The sequence below is a fragment of the Stomoxys calcitrans genome, chromosome 4, assembly GCF_963082655.1.
Source record: "Stomoxys calcitrans chromosome 4, idStoCalc2.1, whole genome shotgun sequence".
NCBI lineage: Eukaryota > Metazoa > Arthropoda > Insecta > Diptera > Muscidae > Stomoxys > Stomoxys calcitrans.
The window spans coordinates 18,454,673-18,479,938 of NC_081555.1; the positions used below are offsets into that span (position 1 = coordinate 18,454,673).

At 36.3% G+C, this 25,266-nt stretch overlaps 1 protein-coding gene across 1 annotated transcript in view; it reads left to right on the forward strand.

Annotated features, from left to right (window-relative positions):
- Nucleotides 1–8,785: 8,785 nt before the first annotated feature.
- Nucleotides 8,786–25,266, forward strand: part of LOC106093119 (vinculin) — a 48,955-nt gene continuing 32,474 nt past the window's right edge. Inside the window, exon 1 of the mRNA XM_013260113.2 lies at nt 8,786–8,847. The gene's annotated coding sequence lies outside the window, so the exon portion shown is untranslated. The remainder of the gene's footprint in view (nt 8,848–25,266) is intronic.

Below are 25,266 nucleotides of genomic sequence, written 5' to 3' on the forward strand. Positions count from 1 at the left end.
GTATGTCATTATTCCCTCTACCGCCTTATGAAAATGCTTCTTCACTGATTTCACGCATGCCTCCCATAGTCCTCCAACATGCGGTGATCGTGCAGGAATATTAATCCACTCTATGTCCCGTTGCAGACAAAACTCATCAATCTTCTCCTTATGTTGTTTTTCTGCAAACAATTTGTAGATTTCGTGCAAACTGTTTGAGGCCCCTACAAAGTTAGTCCCATTATCACAATAAATCCTAGTTGGACATCCGCGCCTTGCTACAAACCTTTTTAATGCACCAATAAACGCCGCTGACGTCAAATCTGATGCCACTTCCAAATGCGCTGCTTTCGTGGCAAAACAGACAAAAACGCACACATACGATTTGTCTATTCTCTTTCCTCTAACTTTATGGTGTATTTCTATTGGACCAAGATAATCAATGCCCACATTCAAGAACGGGCGAGTTCTTATAACTCTGTCTCCTGGCAAATTCCCCATCATTTGATGAATTTTCCTTGGCTCTACCCTGAAGCATCTATAACACCTATTTACTATCTTTTTCGCCAATAATCTTCCACGAAGAGGCCAAAATTGCTGTCTTACTATTGCTAACAACCCTTGCGGACCGACATGCAAATGCTCCCTATGTAATTGTTCCACTATCATCTCTGTAACTTTGCATTTGTATGGCAACAACATAGGATGCTTTGCCTCATACAGCAATGCGCTATTTTCCAACCGGCCTCCTACTCTTAAAATTCCCGAACTGTCCAGTATAGGACATAATGTGCGAATATGAGATGCTTCATGTACCTTACCTTTTGCCAGCATCTTCTCCAATTCGGCCGAAAAATATTCCTGTTGAACATCCCGTATTATTAGCCTGAGTGCTTCCTTTCTGTAATGTACAATAGACTTATGACCATTTTTCTTCGCAATATTAACAAATTTCAAGACCATCGCCACTACGTTTTGCAGCACAGAAAACTTGTTTCTGTGATTAATGGTCTTCCACCAAACAATTCCTTCTTGAATAACGAGAATCTTCGCCGCTTTCTTAACATCAGGTACGTCCACAATCTGCTCAAACGTTGTCTCTTTCTCAACCAATTCCTTCAAAAAAACCGGACCTTCAAACCATAGTTCATTTTCCACGATCTGTCGTCCCAACAGCCCTCGAGATAACAAGTCCGCAGGATTTTCTTGAGACTTTACATGCCTCCATTGTGACAATTCTGTCATAGACTGTATAAAAGACACCCTATTTGATACAAATATTTGCAATACTGCCGGATCCAATCTTAGCCAGTTCAAAACAATTGTCGAATCTGTGTAATAATAAACATCAGCAGATCCCACCATTACCTTTAAACTTTCCAGCACCGCCTTCATGAGCTCAACTAATAACACACCAGCACACAATTCCAAACGTGGCAGTGTTATCACCTTTATTGGTGCTACTCTTGACTTCGATGTCGCCAACTTACTACTTACATTGCCCTCGCTATCAATAGTTCGGACGTAGATAGCTGCACCATACGCTTTCATTGACGCATCGCTAAACCCGCATAGTTGAATTTTCATTGGTTTCACACAACATACATGCCTCGGCACCCTTACTTCATTAAGACATATCAAATTCTCCTTTATCCTTACCCATCTTGCACATACATCGTTATCAATCACATCATCCCAATCGACTTTCAATTTCCACAAATCCTGCAGCAGTATTTTTGTCAACACCACAACAGGACCAATCAGCCCCAATGGATCAAACAATCTTGAAATTTCACCCAAAATCGTCCTTTTCGTTACAGTTGTCATTTCTTCACGGTGATAGTTGAAGCTAAATACATCTCTTGATGGGCTCCAACTTATACCTAAAGCCTTTACACAATTAACCAGGCCCGATTCAAGTTTAAATGTTTTTTCCACATCCTTTTCATCGACACTTTCCAATATTAGCTCGTGATTTGCGCACCACTTCCTCAAAGGCATTCCATACCGTTGTAAAATGAGTGCAATGTTGTCTCGAAATGCCTTAACAGACTCAAGACAGTCTCCTCCTGTCATCAAGTCGTCTACATAAAAATCACATCCAATTGCTTCAGACTCCATCGGATATTCATCCTTATTCCACTTGGCAATTGTCTCCAAACATTTTACTGCCAAATATGGAGCTGCCGCAGTGCCATACGTAACCGTCTTGAGGACATATGTTCCAATAGGCTCGTTATCGTTCCAACGCCAAAATATCCGCTGAAACTTTGTATCACAGCCTTCTACCCAAATCTGTCGATACATTTTCTCAATATCAGCAGAGAACACATACCTATGCCTCCTAAATCTGAGCAAAATATTAAATAAATTCTCCTGCACCTTCGGACCTGTGTATAATACGTCATTCAGCGACACATTTGAAGTGGTTTTGCACGACGCATCAAATACCACTCTCAACTTTGTAGTCGAACTTTCCGGGCGTAATACACAATGATGTGGCAAATAATATCCATCCTCCAATCTGGGCACCTCTGTCAACTTTTTCATATGTCCCATGTCTAGATATGTCCGAAGAAACTCGTGGTACTGCGCTTTCAACGATTCTTGTTTCTCAAGCTTTCTCTCGAGAGCAAAAAATCGTCGCCTTGCAATTCCCGCCGAGCTTCCTAATTCACTACATCCCTTTTTCAATGGCAACTTCACTTGAAATTTTCCATCCGCTGCCAATTTAACGCTGTTGTCAAAAATTTCCTCACACTCCTTCTCGTCCACTGTTAACCTCCTCATTTGTGGAACCTCTTCTATCTCCCAAAACCTCCTCAGCACTTCATCACCTTTGTGAATCGTTGCCACAATTTTAGGGCTTGAATCTGAATGGTCCATTATTGCAGGGCCACTTACTACCCATCCTAACAAAGTTTCCTGCACTCTTATCCCACGCTTTTCACTGCGCAATTGACCACTTGCCAAAACATCAAAAAATATTTCCGCCCCTACTAACATATCAACACCCCTTGGAACATTATACTGGGGATCTGCCAGTAACACTTTCTGCGAAAATCTCTCCGTCCTAACCCTCGACTCCGGAACATTTGATAAAATATTCTTTATTACTAACGCATCCACACTAGCGCTATAATCTGACGTTCGCGATCGAAGATTGACTCCTACCTTTTCATCAATCACGGATTTATGACTCGCCAACCCTTCTATTTCCTTTCTGGTGCTTTCACCAGATAACTTCAATTTGTTCCTAAATTCTTTGGTCATAAGACACACTTGTGACCCACTATCCAGCAGGATACGACAGTCTATCCACTGTCCATCTCCATTCTTCACCTGAACAACCGCCGTGGCCAATAATACACATGTATCATCTTTAACAATCTTGTCACTTACCACTGCGCTTTTCTGTCCAGTCTTCGCCCTATGAAGAAGTGAATGATGCTCACCGTTGCAACTTTTGCAATTGAACTTGGTGGTACATAACCTTTTGGTATGACCACTGCCCAAACATCTGGAACAAGCACCACTATCCATTACCCTGTCCCATCTCTCCTTGATTTCAAGGTTCCTAAATCTCGAGCATCTGTAGAGTGGATGCCACGTCAGACAACCAAGAACACATTTGTGTCCTTTAGTCGTCTGCTCCTTAGCATTCGGTATCTCTTCCCCTTGGAAATCACCCTTCCTCTGGGCACCATCCGATACCTTTATTCCCGAAGGATTTACCAACCCTTCTTCATTCCTTTGAATGAATTGTTGGCTTGCCTCCAAGGAATACTGCATCTGATTCAAAAATTCCATGAGACTATCCACTTTTGGAATCTCACGGGATTTTCCTAAGTGCTGCTCAAACTGGATCCTCAAATTCTCATCCAGTTTTCTCTGCAACACATAACACAAGAAAGCTTGATACATCTCTTGTGCATCAAGCTTTAGTGCGTTTAAACCCTGTAAACTTTCGTTTACAACCTCTACAAATCTCCTCACACTTTGTGAGTTAAAAAATACGCCAGGAGCATCCAATATGGACTTAAAATAGAGTGATGTCGTCGCTCTATTATTTGAGTAGTGTTCACTCAACAAATTCCATGCCGTCTCAAAATTCTCATCCCTAACCGGCAATTTCGCAATTTTCCGCGCCGCTTCTCCCTTTATCTTCGACTTCAATACACACATCTTCTGTGTATTGGAGATCGGTTGCTCCATCACCAATTGTTCGAACAACTCCCTAAACGTCTCCCACTCTACAAACTTTCCGGTAAATACAGGAATTTCTATAGAGGGCAACGTAAATGGAAGAGTTGTAGCCTTATTCTCTATTCCAGGAATGTCCGAGTAGGAATCCCTCAAGCCATAGAAAACTTCCGTCAAGTCATCGTCCGGAAACTCTTCCATGTATTGCAAAAATACAGTCTCAGCTAGCCTGTACTTCTCCTTCACCACATCAGCAGAAACCCTTTTACTTTTCAACCCCTCAATCTTGGCCTCTAGCTCGTCCAAGACATATTGGAATTTCCGAATAAGACCAGTGCTCTTCCTTACATCAGCAGGCCGTCCTAGTCGCATTTGGCTGATATGCCCAAATATATCATCCCGCCTTTCCTGGGTCTGTCTAGCACCCACGCCAAATGTGGGCAAGGAGAACGCTCCAGCACCATCTGAGTCTTTCCTGGGTTCCATCATTCGAGTTTGCTCAGATGTGGGACTCAGGGACGCATCTTCTCCAACTTCCACCCCCTTCTGGCCCTTAGAATTGGATGGTTTACCGTCTCCTACCGCTTTCGGAGCGTTTGTCGCAAGCCTATTATCGATTCCCATGCCATCTCTGACCTGATAATATAAAACCTCAAATTTCTTCATCGAATCCCGCACTCCGTCTACGAAATTTCCTGTGAAGTATGCGTCATTTTGCATCGTATGCGACGGCGGCCTGATTTCGTCATCAGTGTTCTCAAACTCTTCGACTAACTGTTTGAAACACGCCCACATCGCCACCAACTCCGATTCTCTTATACCTGCACCCGCCTGACTCAATTTCGTGTACAAGCCAGCAATATTTTGCCCTACAACACCCTGTCGCTCTATTCTGGCGCTAACACTCATCTTATGTTTTCTTCTTTTTCTTTTGAATATTTCTCTTTGAAATATTTTTTTTATTATTATCACTCTTGCTTTTTTTTCACTAAGTACCAACACAAAAAAAAATTTTCACGCTCCAAAACAAAACACTAAGATTTTTTTTTTTTTTTTTTAAGAATTTTTCATTTAAAAGCACTTTCTTTTTTTTCCGCGCGTTCGTAAAACTTGGGGTCACCAAATGTTTAGCCGAGAAATTAGAGAAACGACCGTGTTGATTGGTGTCTTGAACAGAACTACTCTTTATTTCTTACAAAAACTATCTTAACACCTAATACATACTTAAACTTCTGTAAACTGTACAATCTTAAATATCTAAGGACAACAAATACAACACACATTGATCCTATTTCCATCCACAGGATATTTACATAGTGAACTAGCTACCTGCCTTAGTTGAAACACATGTACTCTTAATGATTAGAAAATCACTTACTGATAAACGATACACTTAATGATAAACAATACAAATGCTTACTTCTACATAAGTGTTCCAACATGTGCTCATTTTATGATCTAAGGTTTTATCATAGAAATTCCCTATCTCTGGGTATATATACTATGCACACATGTCTGTTATTTGTTGGCCTATCCTCAACCAAACATACTGAACTGTACAATGTTATTACGATAAGTCATAAGTTTTCTTTGTAGTGTTTCTAATGTTCCTTCATTGTTATAAAGATCAATAAATGTAAACTTTCCTTAAGTATAGTAATATGCCTTAAAATATGCTATGATTTTCTATATGCTATGATTTTGATACATATTAAGGAGTGCTGCAACGATGTGAAATAAATACAGGAAAAACTCGGCAAGTAAATACTAGAAAAATATTAAAAATATATTAAAATTAAACCACAAAATAAATATTAAATTTAATCAAAATTAAGTAAGAATGTAATCATTTAAAAGTTTTTACAAATCCAATGGCAACATTTTTATACATTCCATCCATTAAGATTCCAAACACAGTGGCAAATAACTAACTCGTCAGATTCTCACCAACACACAATTTGCAGGATAAAGTTTTCATTGCAATTTAATAAGAATTATTTCTTATTCAAAATTAATAAGTAATCCTTTATAGAATTATATAGAAAATTGTTGTGTGTTTAATAAAACATCTAACTTTTTAATTTTCCTCTAAGGCCACGCTATCCTTTGCAGTTCCCACACATTGTCAACATCTGGTGAAGCCACAGCTACATTGTAATTTAAAGTTTGTAGCAACAATGAATTATATCCTTTTTTTGGTTGATTACAAAGTTGCTAACATTTGCATGCACTTCTGTAATCAGTGGTAGGTTGATGGTGGCTCCAATAGGGATGGGAAACATGGAAATCAACCTTCATGAATATAAATCAAATATTGGGTTGCCCAAAAAGTAATTGCGGATTTTTCATATAGTCGGCATTGACAAATTTTTTCACAGCTTTTGACTCTGTAATTGCATTCTTTCTTCTGTCAGTTATCAGCTGTTACTTTTAGCTTGCTTTACAAAAAAAGTGTAAAAAAAGTGTATTTGATTAAAGTTCATTCTAAGTTTTATTAAAAATGCATTTACTTTCTTTTAAAAAATCCGCAATTACTTTTTGGGCAACCCAATACTATGAAAATAGAAGTAAACTAAACAAACCTTTGACTTGTTCAGCCATGTAGCTCACTTGTATGCGGGTAAACAAAGAAGTGCTAACAAAGGTTAATACATTAAAAATTTAACTCTATGTAAAATTAAAAAATTTATTAATTTTTATACCATTCCCTTTGTAACACCCGAAATATTGGCCTAAAGCCACATAAGTATATATATTCTTAATCATCTTGACATGCTGAGGCGATCTAGCTGTGTCCGTCTGTTCAAATCGCGATAGCTCTAAAACGAATGAAGATATCCACCTGCATTTTTTCAAAGATAGACATTATTGATATAGGTCGTTGGGGATTGCAAATTGGTCAGAGTTGGATATAGCCCACCCATAAACCGATCCCGAAATTTGACTTCTCCAGACCCTAGAAGACGCAATTCTTATTCAAATTGACTGAAATTTCGCACGTTGTGTTCGGTTGCGACTTCCTACAATCGTGCTTAGTACGGTTTAAATTAGTCTGCTTCCTGATATAGCTCCAATATTAACCGATCTCCCGATTCGACGTTTTTAACCCCTGGAAGTCAAAACTGTTATCCGAATTGGATGAAATTTTACACGTTGTGGTCTGTGGTCAATTTCCGACAATTATGCTTAGTACGGCCCAAATCTGTCTACTACTTGGTGTAACTCCTATATTAACTGATCTCTCGATATGACATCGTTTTACTCCATAAAGCCGAAATTGTTACCCGATTTTTTGAAATTTTACGCGTAGTGTTTTATTATAGCTTTCAACTTCTACGATTAGTATTATTGAAATTGGGCTATAACTTCATGTAGTTCACAGTAACATATCAAAATATCCATTTCCGACCCAACTTAGTATACATTTTCTTGGTCATTCTAAGACTATCGGGCCACGCCCGTTCGTTCGTCTGTCTGTGGTAATAATGCTAGTTTTTAAATATGAAGATATTGTTAAGTTAAGTTCGAAGAAGGACCTTCATATAGACCGATCTCTCAATTTAAGATCTAAGGCTCATAGCCAGATTAATTACCTGATTTCGCTTAAATTTGGGGCAGTGTCTTGAAACCTCCGTATCGAATATGCTCCAGATCAGAGAATTTCTTAATATAACCCCCTTAAAGACCCATCTCCTAATTTAATTTATTGCTTAATTTCACTGAAATAGGTACCATATATAACAGTCTCCCTTATTACGGTACTTCATACATAAATTGCTTATTTAGTACCCGATTCCGTAAAATATTGGAACAGTTAGCTGCGTTAGACCCTCGGCTAGATAGGACCATATATAAATATAACTGTAATAGGTTCAAAATAGTGCATTGTGGCATTTCAATAGGTGCTTAGTTTTTTTTTTATTCTATATTATTTCATTTCATGTTTTATGATATGTTATGTTATGCTATAAAATCATCCACGGTTGTCAACTTATAAATAAGTTGGTAGTTTGGTAGTTACTCCTTCCACCCTTAAATTACTGATCTTGAACTCATAGGCATCAAAAATAAATATTTTATTTTATTTTATATTATACTTATTATTTTTTTTTTCACTTTTTTGTACTAACATACTATGTGCACATGGAAATGGTGTAACAAGCAACAGGTTAATGTACTTTTTAATCTCAACCATAGAAATATATAATTATCCTTTGCTGCTCAATTCTTTCAATTTACTCTTGACTAAAATAAACAGTTTTATTTTTATACCACATATGTATGTACCTACCTACTACACTTCAGAGAGAATTTAATTCCTACAACGGCAACAACAACAACAAAAATAATTGTTGATCTTTAGGTGGAAACATTTAGTTAAATAACAACAACAACAACAACGAGATAGATAATCTTTATTTGTAAGAGAGCATTTCAAAAACGATATTTAACGAATTCATATGAGAGAAGAGGCACAATAAAAATAATCCCATACCGCATACAGCTAAACTCCCTTGTGGGGTGAACGAGTGGCGTAAGCTCCAAGCAAACACACACACATTGGTATTGTGTAGGGGAAGGGGGCCTACATTTGCTGAGCTGCCGTTATGGGCAAAAGCCAAAATGTTCATTTACTCATTTAGTTGGCAAAGAATTCTCGGGCGAGTAAGTTGTATTAAGAAACAGGCGGTGAAATAAATTTAAAAATTTTTTTGTATTGTGGTTGTTGTTATTGGTGATGTTGTTGTTGCTGCAATAATATTTCATGTGATTGTTTAAATAAAAAGCAATGAAAGCACAAAAAATATAGAAAATATTACGAAAACAAAAAAAATATTGACAAAAAAATAAATTATGTATATTTAAAATTGTTGACATTTCTGTACTACTAGCTTGGCGTTTAAAATTAAAAGTCATTCTCATCAATCAATAAGAAATCATATTTAATTAAAATCAATTAAATCCTTAACCAAAAAAACACCGTGTGCTAAATTTGGAAACCCAATTAAAATGTGAACCAATTTCTTTAACAAAAATTGTAAAACACACTGTGAGTGAGTGAGTGTTCTGTGTTGTATCGAAATGAAATGAAGCGAAAATTGTGTCTATACATATCTAAATAATGGTATTTAAAACGAAAAGAATACCCCAAAAAGATTCTACAAGAAAAAACCAAAAAGTAAAAAGTAGCAGCAGTAGCAAAAACAAAAAGAACAAGAAGAAACGATTTTCTCTATGTATGTCAAAATTTGATCTTGCCCAACGGGAGGGGGCCAACAACACCACATAGAAAGAAGTAGCAAGAAACCAAGCAATAGTGTTGTTGTTATTATTGCTGTGGCTGCTATGGTGATCAGTCTGGCCAGCCAGCCAGCCAGTGTACAAAATTATATGACTCACTGCTAAAAAGAATCGAAAATATACTCCCGCTCTCTTTTTCAATGAATTTAAGGGGGCTGAGTATTACTCTCTTGCCCTCCTTAGCTATGCTCACCAAACAAATGTTTGTGCTGGAATCTTTTCTTTACAATGGTGTTTTAGTGAAGGGGGGTTTTTAAAGGGAGTGGGCGAAAAGCAATGACAACAAAGTTAAAAAAAAAATTGTATGTGTGCGTGTATGCAAGCCTGGGGAAACTTGTTGATACGTAGCATGGAATATTCCCCAAATGAAATGAAATTAAATGAAAAAAAAAAAAACAACGGTGCGGGGAACATTTATGAATTTTATATAGGCTTCCTTTTCAGTAGCGTCTTCTCTTCATTGTCTGCGAAAAAAAAAAATACAAAACAAGGGAGAAGAGTACATCAAATACAAAATTATCAATTAAAACTGGCAACACATTCTTGTTCATTGTCTTTAGCAGTTGTTTTGTGGTTTTTGTATTTTTTTTTTCGCCCATGCACTTCTATAGCTTCCCTCAAAAAAACAAAAACAACGGCCTCATAATTTTATTGCGGTTAATGGGTTTTTACCATTGTTGTTGGAATTGTTATTATTCTATTTATCATTGCCACATGTGATGCTAGGCTTTGGCGGTTGGTTATTTACTTGATTATTCCAAATCTTTCACCTCCCTTGGGTTTGCTATACTGGTGGTGATAGCATTTCAAATGCTGAGATATTTATGGTGATCATGAATGACGTTGGCAGAGAGACCAGTAGCAATGAAACCAGCATCAGCAGTAGCTACGTCCTCTATCTTCTCTTGATGAAATTTAATTGATTATTCCCATAATGTTTGTGTTGTTGCTCAATTAAAAATTCTGTTGTCGTTTCTGACTGACGGTAACTTTATTGTGCTAATTTTGAATTTATCTGTTGAAATCTGTTTCTCAATTGATTTAATTACACAAAAAAAATTATCAAACTGAAAAGGATGGTAAATGTGAGCATGCGCTTACGTGTTTGTTGCGAAGCAATAAAAAACAAACAGTACAATTCGAAATGGGTGAAGCAATTGACGCAAAGCCTCATAACTTTTATGGCATTTTAGATAATAAATTAATTGATATACACTGAGAGAAAACTACTCTGTTGATATTTCGATGTCTAAATTATACCTTGCAGGTCATAGGAGAAATAATAGTGAAAAATTTCAACCAAATCGAACACAAATTGCACTCTTTAGAGGCTCAGGAGAAGAAGATTGAGGGATCGGTTCATATAGGAGATAAATCAGGCTATAAAATAATTTGTACCATACTTGAAAAAATTGTTGGAGGTTACAGGAGAAATCATCGTGCAAAATTTCAGAGAAATCGTAAAGAAATTGTGCTCTGTGGAGGCTTAAGATGTATAAACGGGAGTTCGGCTTGTATACGAGCTACTTATCAGGTTATGGAACGATTCGGAATATACTTGAGACAGCCGTTGAATGCCATAGGAAAAATCATGTCGCAAAATGTCAGCCAAATGGAATCAGAATTGTGCTCTCTAGAATTTTGCTGGCAAAATATCGATGGGGCTATCGATATTTTATTTTCTATTGTATATGAATATCGATTGATATTTTTCTATCGATACTATCGAAAGGTTTAATATTTTGTAAAATTGAACACAAATAAGCGATCTGGAACTGAATATATCCTATAAGATCCGATTGGGCTTAAATTTTGTACAATGATTTCTCTAATGAATTCGAACTAAATTTGGTTTTATTCGGTCTGTGCATTGATATTGCTTCTTTAAAATCGATCTCCTTATATTTACTTTTAATTTTCGTTTGAAATATAGGTGATTGAAAATTAACAATAGTATCGATACTGTCCATATTTATCATTAGAAATATCGAATGTTGCGAATATCGATAGTTTGCCAGCTCAACTCTAGAGACAAAATGTACGAGAGGCTTGTATGGGAGCTATGTCAGACTTTGGACCAATTCGGACCAAACTTGGTATAGCTGTTTGATATGACACGAAATAATAATCTCGCAAAATATCAGCCGAATGGGATGAAAATTACGCCCCCTAGAATCTCCAGAATAATAATCGGTCGTTTGGTTTATATAGGAGCCATATCAGGTTATAAACCGATTCGGAATAAACTTGAGGCAGCTGTTGGTGGTTATAGAAGAAACCATTAACAAAATTTCAGCCAATTTGAATACTATTTGCGCTCTCTAGAGTATTAACAAGTATAATAGGTAGATCGGTTTATATGGGAGCTATATCAGGTTGTACACCGATTCGAACCGTACTTGGAATAATTGTTGGAGGTCGTAGGAGAAATCATTGCGTCCTCTAGGGGCTATATCCTGTGGGAGCTATATCTAGTTTTGGACCGATTCGGTCATGAGACAGCTGTTGAAGGTCATAGGAGAAATCATCCCTCAAAATTTTAACCGAATGGGATAAGAATCGCACCCTCTACGGGTTCGAGAAGTACAATCGGCAGATACGTTTATATGGGAGCTATATCTAAATAAGGACCGATTTGCATCAGCAGATCGGTGTATATGGCAGCTATAACTAAATATGGTCCGATCTGGACCATATTCGAAACAGATGACGGGAGGCTTAAAACAACTCGCTATTTCTAATTTCATCGAAATCGAGTAAAAAATACGACAATTAGGGACTTAATACCATAAATCGGCAGATCGGTCCATTTGAGAGCTATATCCAAATATGGTCCGATCCATATTCATATTCGAAATAGATGACGGTAGGCTTAAAACAACTCATTGTGGCTTAAAACAACTCACGATTTGGGCCGTTTAAGAACTTTGTATTAAGGTGTTAACAAAGTTGAAGTTCACTACCTCGAAGGCCACCATGGGGCACAGTTGGCTAACTTCCAGTCCGCCTATAAAGCAGAATGCTTGAGTTCGAATCCTAGAGATTCCATTAAAAAAAAACTTTCATTTGTGGTTATACCCTCATTACTACTGCCGACATTTATAATGTTGTAAGAACACAAGGAATCGATTTATCTCTTATCAATAAAAGCTGTTTGATTGAAATGTGTAGGGATAACCAAAACTAAAAGTTATTCTGTTGTTTTTATCGAGACTGCTAACCCAATTTATAAAAATTAAAACTTAAAATGCTTGTAACTCCCAACAGATCCACTTCTTAGTCGGTTGATAAGAGGTCACCTCTTCTTTATCGAACTGTGATGTACTTAACTACTTAAATAGCTTTAGGTCCCTTAAATGCCACCAGCATAAGTGCGGGAATGATCATCGCCGAAAATTCTTATTTTTTCGCCAGGCAGGAAACAAAATTAATGAAATTATAACTTAAAATGATTGTAACTCCCACCAGTTTCTAAAAAAAACATAGCTGGTTGTACGTAATGATTTTTGTAGTATCTGGTTCTTCAAAAAACAGTACTTTCTCCGACATTTGCGGTATGTGGTCCAAATAGTCTTAGTTGAATTGATTGCAAACCTGAATATCCTGCAGATATGGTGTCTATTTACTCTTAATGGCTTTAAGCAGCTTCCGCCATTGTGTATTCTTTGAAATTTTTTCTGTAGATTTTATGGGCCTTATTTTCTGTGGTATATTCTGGTTTACACTTAATATAATTTCTTTACAATGTATATCTTGAAATCTTTCTGCAAATTCTTTTGTATTCAACTTTTAAGACTAAATATTTACATTTCCCACCAAAAATCTTACAAACACCACATAAATTCAAAGTAAATCCATTGTGTAGCTGTATAAGACAATTCTTATCGCAGAATCTTTTAATCTAACCAAAACCACAAAACAATTTCCGACGATTAGGCTACAGTTTATTACATCTTACCCGCCCAAAACGAAGCAGTACAGCATTAAATTTATTAGCCCGAATAAATTTGTTTGTCTTCCCACACTTCTGTTCACCTTGGCTAGGCTAGTTGTGTAGTAAAAACCATTTTGGTTATAACTTACATTTTAATCTAGTTAAAGACGAAAATAACTTGCCTGTTATCTGAAAAGATAAACAGGGCAAACACTCACATACCTCTTAAATGGATGTTTGAAAAAAGTTCCACAAATCTGGTGGGAAAAAAACAACGTAATAATGGTATTTTAGAGAGTGGAATGTAGGCAACACAGTATAAATTACCTGGTTATAAGAAGTGAGACGTCACAAGAATGACTGAGGCATCGAAATAGTTGTACATAAACAGGGAATTCTTTTTATCATCTTTAAAGCCCACTTGTATATTCATTCTGTATGGCTAAGGTTTAGATTCCATTTAAAGGAAAAATGGTGATATATGGTCGTACTGGCTCAGCTGGCTTAGATAAGAGTGATCAAATGTTAGTATGCAGACTAATATGTGACATAGTTATACGTAAAACCATTATGTAAGCAAAATCTAGATGAAAGCAATTATTTGGTTAGACAAGAAACAAGTTAATGCTTAGAAATTAGATAAGAAAAATGGTCTTAAATTTTCCTTTAACAATTTTCGTTCATAGCTGTCTCCCAAATGTTTCTAAGCTGAATTTCCAACGTAATACTGGCGATTGACAACATGACCTATACCTCTGTTTCAGAAACTACAAAAAAAAATCTATGAAATGATAACTTAAAATGCTTATAACTCCCTAATGTATACACTTCAAAATGATCTAAACTAAGTTCTGCCTCAAATTTTCTTATCCAATTTTTTTCGAAGGAACTTTTCACTAAGGAAGAAGGATTAAAGAGTTTTAAAATTTTCTTCAGATACTTTTCTATATGGAATTTATTCTACTCTAGTATCTGCTGCAGAGATATATTGCTCGGATATTGGAAATGGCCAGATCATATACAATAAAAAAGCTTTTTACTTGAACTGATGACTGAATATTTGTTCCACTAGCCAAGCTCAGAATATATTTCCATGCGCTTCGATTTTCTGCTCTTCTTCTCCATTTTCTGACAAATAAAAACCCAACAAATCTTAATTTCAGTTCACGCCCTTGAACGCTAGAGAAACCCCCAAACTAATAAGATAAGGCCCAGCCAAACTTCCCAATTCTAAATTTATAAAATGGAACACCCAAAAGTGGCATGGCATAACAAAGACATCAATTTTAATGAAGAAATACCAATCCAATCAAAATATTTGTAAAAAAAAGATTGCGACATGGTTAAGCCTTTGTTAACCCTCGTTCCCCCAATAAGGAGCGTAAACGAAGGGATTGAGATAAGATTGTACCCTCGTAAACAATCAATGTTACTCGTGCTGTCTCGCATAAATATTAATAACTAGTTTTTTTTTTGCTTACATTTGTGTTTTGTTGTTTCTATCCAATTTTGGTTTTGTTTTTCTATTTCTCACCACTCCCATAAATGCTTTTACTTTCTTCTACTACGAGTTAGGGGGTTCCTACATTGCTTTGTAGCAGTCATCCATTGTCGCTTTTTCTAGACTTTGTATTTTACTCGTATCTTTTTATGGGTTTTCTTAGATTTTTCATTTGTTTTGTAAACAAACAATGAAAAGTGAATCTTTACTTGGCTGAAAAAGGAAATTCTAATGTTACCCACTTCGGGGGACTGGACTGACACTGGTCGCCGCCATGGCCTAAATTGTAAAATGGAATTCATTCATAAATCAATGTGCCCACAGCACAGTGGTTTAAAGGCAAAGATTTAAAAATGCATTACAAACATCAAAAAAAATCTATACAACCTCGTAACACACCAACAGCATAATAATTTTAAATAGTGTTTTAGAAAAGAATATAAAATATGGCGAAATATTAACTTAAAATGCTTGTAGCTCGCCAGTGGTTTTAAGAGAAATATTCCAATTTTTCCACAATATAATGATCTTTTCGTAGTTCATGCTACACGAATGGATCAAAGTCAGAGGACAGATTGGGTCAGGGGGGTCTACATTGGGTCAGGAGGTCTTAACTGGGGAGAGAGTGAAATCTGCTTCAGATTAAATGCAAATTTGCGCATGAACATTCCATTAGGGGACAGGGGGAATCTTCTGTCATATCAATGTGTGCTGTCCGACATAAGTTTAAGTCCAATGATAAGGGATCCCTTTTTTTCGTCCGAAAAGGGTTTGCCGCAAAGCGACACCACTTTAATAGAGAAGTTTACAAGGCTATTTGACTATGTTAAATACCTCACAAAAGTCGCCAGACCTAGGAGCAGGAAATCACCGCTGAACAATTTTTTTTAAGTTTCCCGCCACGATTTGAGCCCTTGCTTTCAGTGTCAAAGGCGGGCATGCAAATCTCTGAGCTACGGTGGTCCATGTGTTTCCAACTGCCTGATATGATACTGCCGGCGGAAATCCGGGCGATCATGGAATGCGTGTCGATTTTACGTCATTTCCACCATTTTTAGACCAAAATTTGGCGCTTTGACGCTTGAAGATTTTGGACCTTTTTACTTTGAAGGTCCCATAGTTATTAATGTCAAATTACAAAATTTCCCACGAATATTACATTAAGGAGCAGGTGGCAAACTTCTAACATATCAATGATTGCAGTCTGATACAAGTTTGAGCTCAATGATAAAGGATCTCCTTATTATAGCCGAGTCTTAACGCCGCTTATCGTTCAGATAAAAAACAGCCAAAAAATCTAAATTGCAATATAATTTTATATTTAAAGTTTTGTTAACCTACCATTCTGAAAGCTTGCATGAAGTCAACATTTTATTGAAATTTTGTCTAACTAACAATCTAAGTTAGGAATTCGGTGCTACTTACAAAATCCTTAATTGTTTTCCTTGCACGCCCCTAAGTTGGTTCATATCTGGTATTATGTCCCCACCTAAGTACTGGTGACTTTTAGCCGCGAAAGCCCGACAATGACAAAGGAAATGATCCAACGTTGCATCATCTCCCCCACATGCCATAACTTGCCGCACCGATTTTGCATGAGTGGGCTTGAAGTCCTTTGTGTTCTGTTATGATACCAAAAGCTATACTGACCTCCTTCTTACTTATTTCCCATAATAGCCTCGTCCTCTCACGATTTGAATCTCCCCATAGGATTTTCGCCGTCCTAGCGACTGTTTCGCTGTTCCACAGTGTTGCATGCGTTCGTCGCCCACGCCCTTAATTCGAACTGCGTCCTCCCGAAAGGCTTCGGGTTACCCAAGTTTATTGGGCAAATCGTCTGCCCTTTCTTTACCCCTTACTCCGTTATGGCCCGGCACCCAAACGATGCGGGTTGTGCTATCCTCAGAGACGGCGTTAATATCCTTCTTACACTCCAAGATTGTTCGTGATCTTACCGTCCTGGCTGTTATTGCCATTTTACCACACCACCTTATATGGTCAGGCAGTCTAAAATAGATCTCAGTCCCTATGTTCTCAATGTAGACCCCCAGGCAAGGCTGAAAGGAATTTTAATGAGGTTATAAAGAATAGGTGCGGGCATTTGAGAAAGATGACGCCACGTTAGAAAATTTCCTTTGTTAAAGCTCGGCTTTCGATGCTAACAGACTCAGGTACATTGAGGCTAATATGATATCAGACTTAAATCATCCTAGGGGCATAGAATGGAGGGCGATTAAAGATTTTGTTAGCCGGACGGAATTCCTGAGATTGAGTTTTTGGGGTTAATTTTCGAATTTAAACCGCAGAAGCCAATCGGATTCAAAAGGCAGGAACCGATTACCTTGGCATGGGAGATATCAAAACCCGCCTTTTCGTCCTAACCTTACCCAGCGTCATCTCATGTTGGGGACCGAACTAGATGTCATTGTGCAAAATTTCAACCAAATCGGATAAGAATTGAACACTATAGGAACTCAAGAAGTAAAATCTGGAGATCTGTTTAAAAGCGAGATATATCAGATTATGATCCAATTCAGACCATATTTGACACGTGTAAGGTCATGGTAGAAGTATCAAATCATACAAGAACTGCGCCCTATTGAGGCTCAAGAAATATAATCGGGCGATCAATTTATCTGAGAGCTATATCAGGCTTTAAACCGATGCAAGCCATACTTGGCACGCATGTTAGAAGTCATAAGGAAGCCATTGTGCAGAATTTCAACCAAATCGGATAAGAATTACGTCCTCTAGAGGCTCAAGAAGTCGAGAGATCGGTTTATGTGGGTGCTATATCTAAATATAATACGATATAGCCTATTTACAATCCAACAGACCTATACTAATAGGAAATATTTGTGTAAAATTTCAAGCACCTAGCTATGTTCATTCGAATTTTAGCATGCTTTCCACAGACAGGCGGACGGACATAGCTAGATCGACTTAAAATGTCAGGCGTTCAAGAATACATATTTTTTATGGGGTCTAAGACCATACCAAGACTATACCCCCATCCTATAGTGGAGAATACAATAATTTAAAATGCTTATAAACCCTTAAAACAGCACAGTGATTTTAAGGAATTTATTAAAATTTGCATATCTTTGCAGGATAATAAATCATTGCAAATGTAACTTAAAATGCTTGTAGCTCCTAAAGTTTTTTAAACGGTCTAGAAATTTTCCCAGAACAAGAAAAGCTGAACTTACAAGTTAAAATGCTGTAACTCCTAAAAAATCCCGAAGCACTTTGTACCACTGTGTGTTAGCCGTAAGCACCAGAATACAAGCATACCACACCATTTACAAATAAATACCTCCAACAACAAACCATATAAGGCTATGAATTGTGCCATCACTCGATTGCCCTTAAATGGTGTCTCAACACATAGTGGAATGACAAAGAATAGGCTCTAGTCGTCATTGGTGTTAACATAAGCATATGAGTAACTGTTCAATTTGTAGTCTTCCAAGAAAACAAAATACTAATAACATTTTTCCCATCACGTGAGACCCCACCGGCTATTGTAGTTTAAAAGGAATGGCGTTTTGCGTGAGAGTTTGAGTGGGATCTTTCCGTGTGATTCATAATCTTCAGACATTAGACTTTGTTGGTATATTGCATTTTGTTTTGTTTTTTTTTTTTTTTTTTGTTTTCAATGTCAAAAAAAGGAAGGAGAATACAAGATTTTCACTTTTCATAATGAATTTTTCTGGGTTGCATGCAGCACGGAATTTATTAATAGTCATTTGTCTTGAAAAACAAGCAAAAGTTGATGCAACAGTCATTTACATGACAAACTGAGAAGAAAAAGAACAATAACTTATGGTATCTTCATTCGTTGTAACCATGGCTTTAGTAATTCAAGGCGTATAGAATATCATCTCTCGGTTCATAGATTCTTAGAATGATAGAAAACTACCTCATGAAAATGTCTGTTGTAGACATTTTTATATGGAGGAGCCATAAGACTTTGCGATATATTATATCACACAGAGTTTGAATGTAGTTTATGTATGCAGAGGCACAAAACTTATATAGCGACGCCCAAAGATTCATTTTAAAGGGTGATTTTTTTGAGGTTAGGATTTTCATGCATTAGTATTTGAGAGATCACGTGGGATTTCAGACATGGTGTCAAAGAGAAAGATGCTCAGTATGCTTTGACATTTCATCATGAATAGACTTACTAACGAGCAACGCTTGCAAATCATTGAATTTTATTACCAAAATCAGTGTTCGGTTCGAAATGTGTTCAAATTTTGACAAATTTTGTTCAGCGATGAGGCTCATTTCTGGTTAAATGGCTACGTAAATAAGCAAAATTGCCGCATTTGGAGTGAAGAGCAACCAGAAGCCGTTCAAGAACTGCCCATGCATCCCGAAAAATGCACTGTTTGGTGTGGTTTGTACGCTGGTGGAATCATTGGACCGTATTTTTTCAAAGATGCTGTTGGACGCAACGTTACGGTGAATGAACACATTTCGAACCGAACACTGATTTTGGTAATAAAATTCAATGATTTGCAAGCGTTGCTCGTTAGTAAGTCTATTCATGATGAAATGTCAAAGCATACTGAGCATCTTTCTCTTTGACACCATGTCTGAAATCCCACGTGATCTGTCAAATACTAATGCATGAAAATCCTAACCTCAAAAAAATCACCCTTTATAAGTGCGACTGAAATCAAAATAGAGACTTTAGTTAACTATTCCTCTACCAAAATCCTGCTTAAGCATAACATACTGGTCTCATCTTTACTTTCCAGCTCTATAGGAACCATGAATCGTTATTTTTAAGCAAGTTAGGGTTCTTTATTCCATTAGCCTGAAATTAACAGATTTTTTATAAGAATCTTCCTTTACTGATGTGTATTGTAAAAAAGAAGCAGGCAATTTTTAAATATTTTAGGGATGTGCGAGTTGTTGAACAAATTAGAGGTGTTTCCAATTGCTGTTTGAAATTTTTCACCTTAACCCTAGTACTTCATTCACTGCGAAAATGCCTATAAAATTATTGCGAAATCTGACGGACTCTTTTCTTTATCAGAACACAAACAAAAATCAAAGAACAACACACAACAAAGACAACAATATTTAACCAGAGTTGATTCGACCCATTTCGTGAGCATTTAATTACATTTCCAATTAAAATTATGCGAAATTTGTCCTGATGCAGCGACATGTCGCTACTATTTTGCTCATAAAACCACCATTCACCGTCACCATTTTTTTTTGTAATGCGTTTTGAAACTTATTCGTGGGAAAAGTCGAAGTCAGTACTAGGCTTCAAGCGTAATAGGTAGTAATACCAGTACCATCTGCACTAAATGTATTCATTGCTGGCGTCTACTCTGCAGAAGTGACAAATTCCCGTAATAGGTAGTTATTACAAACTACCGGTAGTTACCAATAGCGTCTGACACATTGTGTTTGTTTTCTGCGTCTACCCTACAATATTCAAGAAAAAAGAAAAATTAATTTCGAAGACCCAAAAAAAGCTGGTGATTTATTTATTACTGTCCGAAATATGTTTTCCAATAAGGATACTTTAACTAAGGGGCAGGTTTTGGAAATTTAATTGAAATAACTTAAAATTATTGCATCTCCCTAAAAATTAGTTCGAATTTAGTTAATATGGTTGGCCATTATAAAGTTTCAACTCACTTGAGATTGGTTTTAGTTTTCCTTGTAATAGTGTTCTCATGTATCTTGACATTTACCAAGACAACATCAGCCACTATGAATCGTCTTCCAATCTTTCTTCATCGAATTCCAGCAGATATTTTGAATGAAACCTTTTTATAAGACTTGACCCTATTCAGACAGATAGGACACCCTCCACCGGTGTCCGACATTTATATGATCCAAAATTTTTGCAAAAATAAAGTTGGAAAAGCAGTACATATTCAAGAAAATAAAAAATTACCAATTACGAATTTGGAAACTAAATTTTAATGATTCCATCTCCCTAAAAACATGTTAGTAAAGTCGAATAGACTTAATTGAACTAGGGTCGACTTTCGACTTATCGATCAATCGACTTTTTGTGTAAAAAAAGTCGAAATCGACTTTCAATGATCGAAAATTCGAAGAATCGACTTTGAAGTTGAATAGTCGAAACGAAAGCTGCACAGAGATACGAGTTTTGCTTTGCTTATGTTACTACTAAGTAAGAATTGTTTCCAAATTTTACTATTTTCTCTAGTACTATGATTCATTGATCTTTGGGTTATTCTTGTTGCCATAAATATTTTTTAAATTGAATAGCTGTTTAAACATTTAAATAATACCATTACATGGTTGAATCGATTTGATGATCTTCAGCAGCGGTATTCAGGTGGTAATAAAAATATGTGCCATATCCAAGCAAAATTGTAGGGATAATGTCCTTATAAGTGTATATTTCAGCGTAATAGTTTTGTGGAATATGGAATTTTGGCCAAAATGTATATTTTATCTATTAGGCGTTTATGATCGAGGATGGGCTGTATAGGACTATATATTTTCATTGCAACCGTAAAGACTGGACTTCAGATTTAAAATCTTAAGCCTGTTAAATGCGAATGTGGTCCATATTGGTCCAACATAACGTGTAGGTCCCATACTATCGCACTCACAATTTTCGGTATTTTGGCTCTGAAAACCACATTTTTGTTCTAATTTGTCTAAAATTAAACAAGCGACACTTTCTTGGCAAAAGTATATTTCAATCCATAAACGAATCAAACAATATTTTATAAACGTCTACAAAGGCTTATAGGAAATAGAAAATTATTTGGAACATTTTGGAAATTTTTGACAAAAAGTCTAAACGTCTATTTTTGTAAAAGTCGACTTTGATAAAATTCGAAAGGTCGAATTTTCGTCCCAACTTGGGATCCTTTAATTGAAAAATTCGGTTAAATGAAAAAAATCTCTTAAACTAATTGATGTTAAGGAATTATCAACATGAAATGTGTTAATTGAATCCGCTTAAATGAAATACAAATTTATGCCCAAAAGTCACAAATAAAAGATATCAACTCCGCTTAATTGAGAACATAAATTATACAATTTTTGCGTTTGGTCAATGTTACGATTTAACTGATTGCACTAGTTACTAACTAGCTCCCAGCATCTATTCTTCATAATTTTTACAATTCCAGATCTTCTCATTACAAAGCCTAAACTTACTGAAATTCTGCTAAATTCTTTTAATGGAAACGTATTTCAACTATCCGAACTTCGCATAATTGAAACAAATTTTATGTATTTTATCAGGCGGATACGACTGCATATAGCTCATTTGACGGCAGTCATAAATAGTCAGCTTACTCAGGTTTCAAAGAAGATGTTTCTTGTACAACCTTTTTCTTAAAAATATTCCAACAAGCAAAAAGTTGGCCGGGCCGAACTTTGGGTACCCACCACCTCGGCAATATATGTAAACTGCCTTTCGTCACAATCCAGTGAAAATTGTATAACTTATGAACCCAAATACGGAACGGACATTGAGTGGTCTAATAAATAAAATGGTTTTTTTGGAAGCTATATCAAAATATAAACCGATCTGAACCATATAAGACACGGATACCGAGAAGCCTAACATAAGTCATTGCGTCAAATTTCATTGAAATTGGATAATAAATGCGCTTTTTATATTGCTAAGATTTTAAATCGAGTGTCGTTCTATGTGGCACCTATAACCAAATCTGGACCAAATTAAACAAGGATATAATAATCATCCTATTTTATTACGACTTCACTACTATATCCGTAGACATATCTTAATAGGGACTGATCTCGATCATATTTTATTCAGGTCCCAAAAACTCATACAAGTAACATTTTCAGACAATTTATCGACTTTTCAAATTTCAGCGAATTCGGGTAAAAAATAAAGCTTTTATAAGCATCAGACCCTTTATCGGGAGATCAGTCTACATGGCAGTTATATCCAAATATAATTCGATCTAAACCATATTTATGTCAGATGTCGGGAGGCTTAAAATAACTCACTGTTTCAACGAAATCGGGTAATAAATAAGTTTTTATGGGCTTTAGACCCTTTATCGGCAGATCGGTCTATAAAGCTGCTATATACAAATGTGGTCCTATTTGGCCCGTTCAAGAACTTAACCAGCGTGCATCAAAAAGACGTACCTGTCGCAAATTTCAGCTCAATATATCAATTTTTAAAGGCTGTAGTGTTATTACAACAGACGGACGGACACCTTAAATCGTCTTAGAATTTTACGACGATCCGAAATACTTTGTAGGGTCGGAAATTGATATTTCGATGTGTTGCAAACGGAATAACCAAATAAATATACCCCCTATCCTACGGTGGTGGGTATAAAAAGCAGGTAGCATTGGAAAGATTAAACAAATATTTTATATTAAACTTAAAAACTTAACTTAAAATGATTGCATCTCCTTAAAAATACATATGGATCTACTTACTATGGTTGAATACTCATATAAAAGCCAAGTAGAATGGCGAATTAACAAATCTCCCAATTTTTCTTGTAAAAAAAGAATTTTAAAATGTAAGCATTAAAATCGCATATATTTTGTTCGTTCTCTTAAGTTCAACATTTTGTTTCAGCTATTTGAAAGAATAGTTTGCGCACTATGCCAGCTGTTTTATTTTGAAATATTCCAGTAATGCTTTTTAGATATGATTCCGAAAAAAAAGAGTGAGTCATTCTACTTCACAGAAAAATATGCTCATATGTTTCTAATACCCCCCATAGCGATCATAAATTGAATAAATTGTAGACATCAGTCAGTCAAAGCAGAGTTCGAATTGCTCATTGGTATGCATTGCACAAACATTCTCAAAAAATTTAATTACCATAAGTCTCTTTTGTTCAAGCTTATTTCGTATGCGGCTTTAACTATATGTATGTGACGTCAATGATGATTTGTCATTAAACATTTCCAATTATTATCTCTATTTGCGGACTAAACACCCGGACAAAATGAATTATTTGAAATTATGAATGGACATATTTAAAGTGAATTTGTGTGTGTGGGAGAAAAGAATGGTTTACGATAGTATGATATGTTAGTTGAAAATAGTAAACAACCAAATTCTTATAAATGGGCAATGAAAATATATATTAAGTCAATATGAGAGAAATACAGAACCAGCTATTAAAGTTTTATTTAAAAGTTGCTGTGAAGAACACTATTACCCAGTAGGACTTGTTTAATTTGAAATACCTTAATGGTAAGACCTTTTTGAAAAGAAGAAAGTAATCATCGTATACTTGCAATCTTACATCAACTTTGTCGTCCACACTTCTTTGTTTTCGTATGGTCTTTGATGCTTATAATTATTCACTTTCTCCAAGTTGATATTACCATTAATTCTTGATATTTTGCACCATTTCCGAATGTCTTATTTCTGCTGTTTTAATCTGTTACTCATTTTGAAGAATGGTCCATATTGAAGAATGGTCCATATTGAAGAATGGTCCATTGATAAGTCTGTTTTCTTTCCTGTTCATCAAAAATGTTATTACAGATGTATTGTCTATGTTGGGTGCCCTGGTAGCCGAGTTGGTAGCGTGCTTGGATTACCAGTGCAGGGGTCGTGGGTTCGATTCCCGCCAGAAGCCTTGGTCTGTCGCAACTGTGATACACTATGGACTTAAAATTGTCTAAGTGAGTCTGTAAAGGACTGCCACTCTTACCTAACCTAACCTAACCTGTATTGTCTGCTGGCCAATACTACATTATCTACGAATAATAGTTATATTATCAGGGCCCCGAAATTCCCATATGGTATAGCACAGATAGTATTCTCCACCATGTAGAAACACTAGAATTGACAATCAAATCGTAAAATGCTTAGGAATTATTTTAAATGATATTATTTAAATGATAGATATGGCACACTAATTACAAGAGAACACATGCTACTCGCCTATGCCGACGACATGGACATCGGTCGATGTCGGAAGTAGTAACTGCAGCCTTTGAAGGAATCGAAAGAGAGTCAGTGAAAATGGGTCTGGCAGTAAATGGAGATAAGACGAAATGGATGGTTTCAACTTCCAAAACGCCTTGTACAACCGATCAAATACAGAAATTTGAGAGAGTTGGGAATCACTTTATCTACCTCGGCACCGCCGTAACCGAAACGTATGATACCAGTTTTGAGATAAAGCGCAGAATAATACTGGCAAACAGATGCTACTTTGGACTAAGTAAGCAGTTTAGAAACAAGGCCACGTCTCTACAAACGAAGATTACACTATACAAGACAATAATACTACCCGTGTTGTAATATGGTTGTTGTTGTAGCAGTGTGTTGTACACCAAGGCGGCAGCCCTTGCCGATGAAAGATTCCATCGG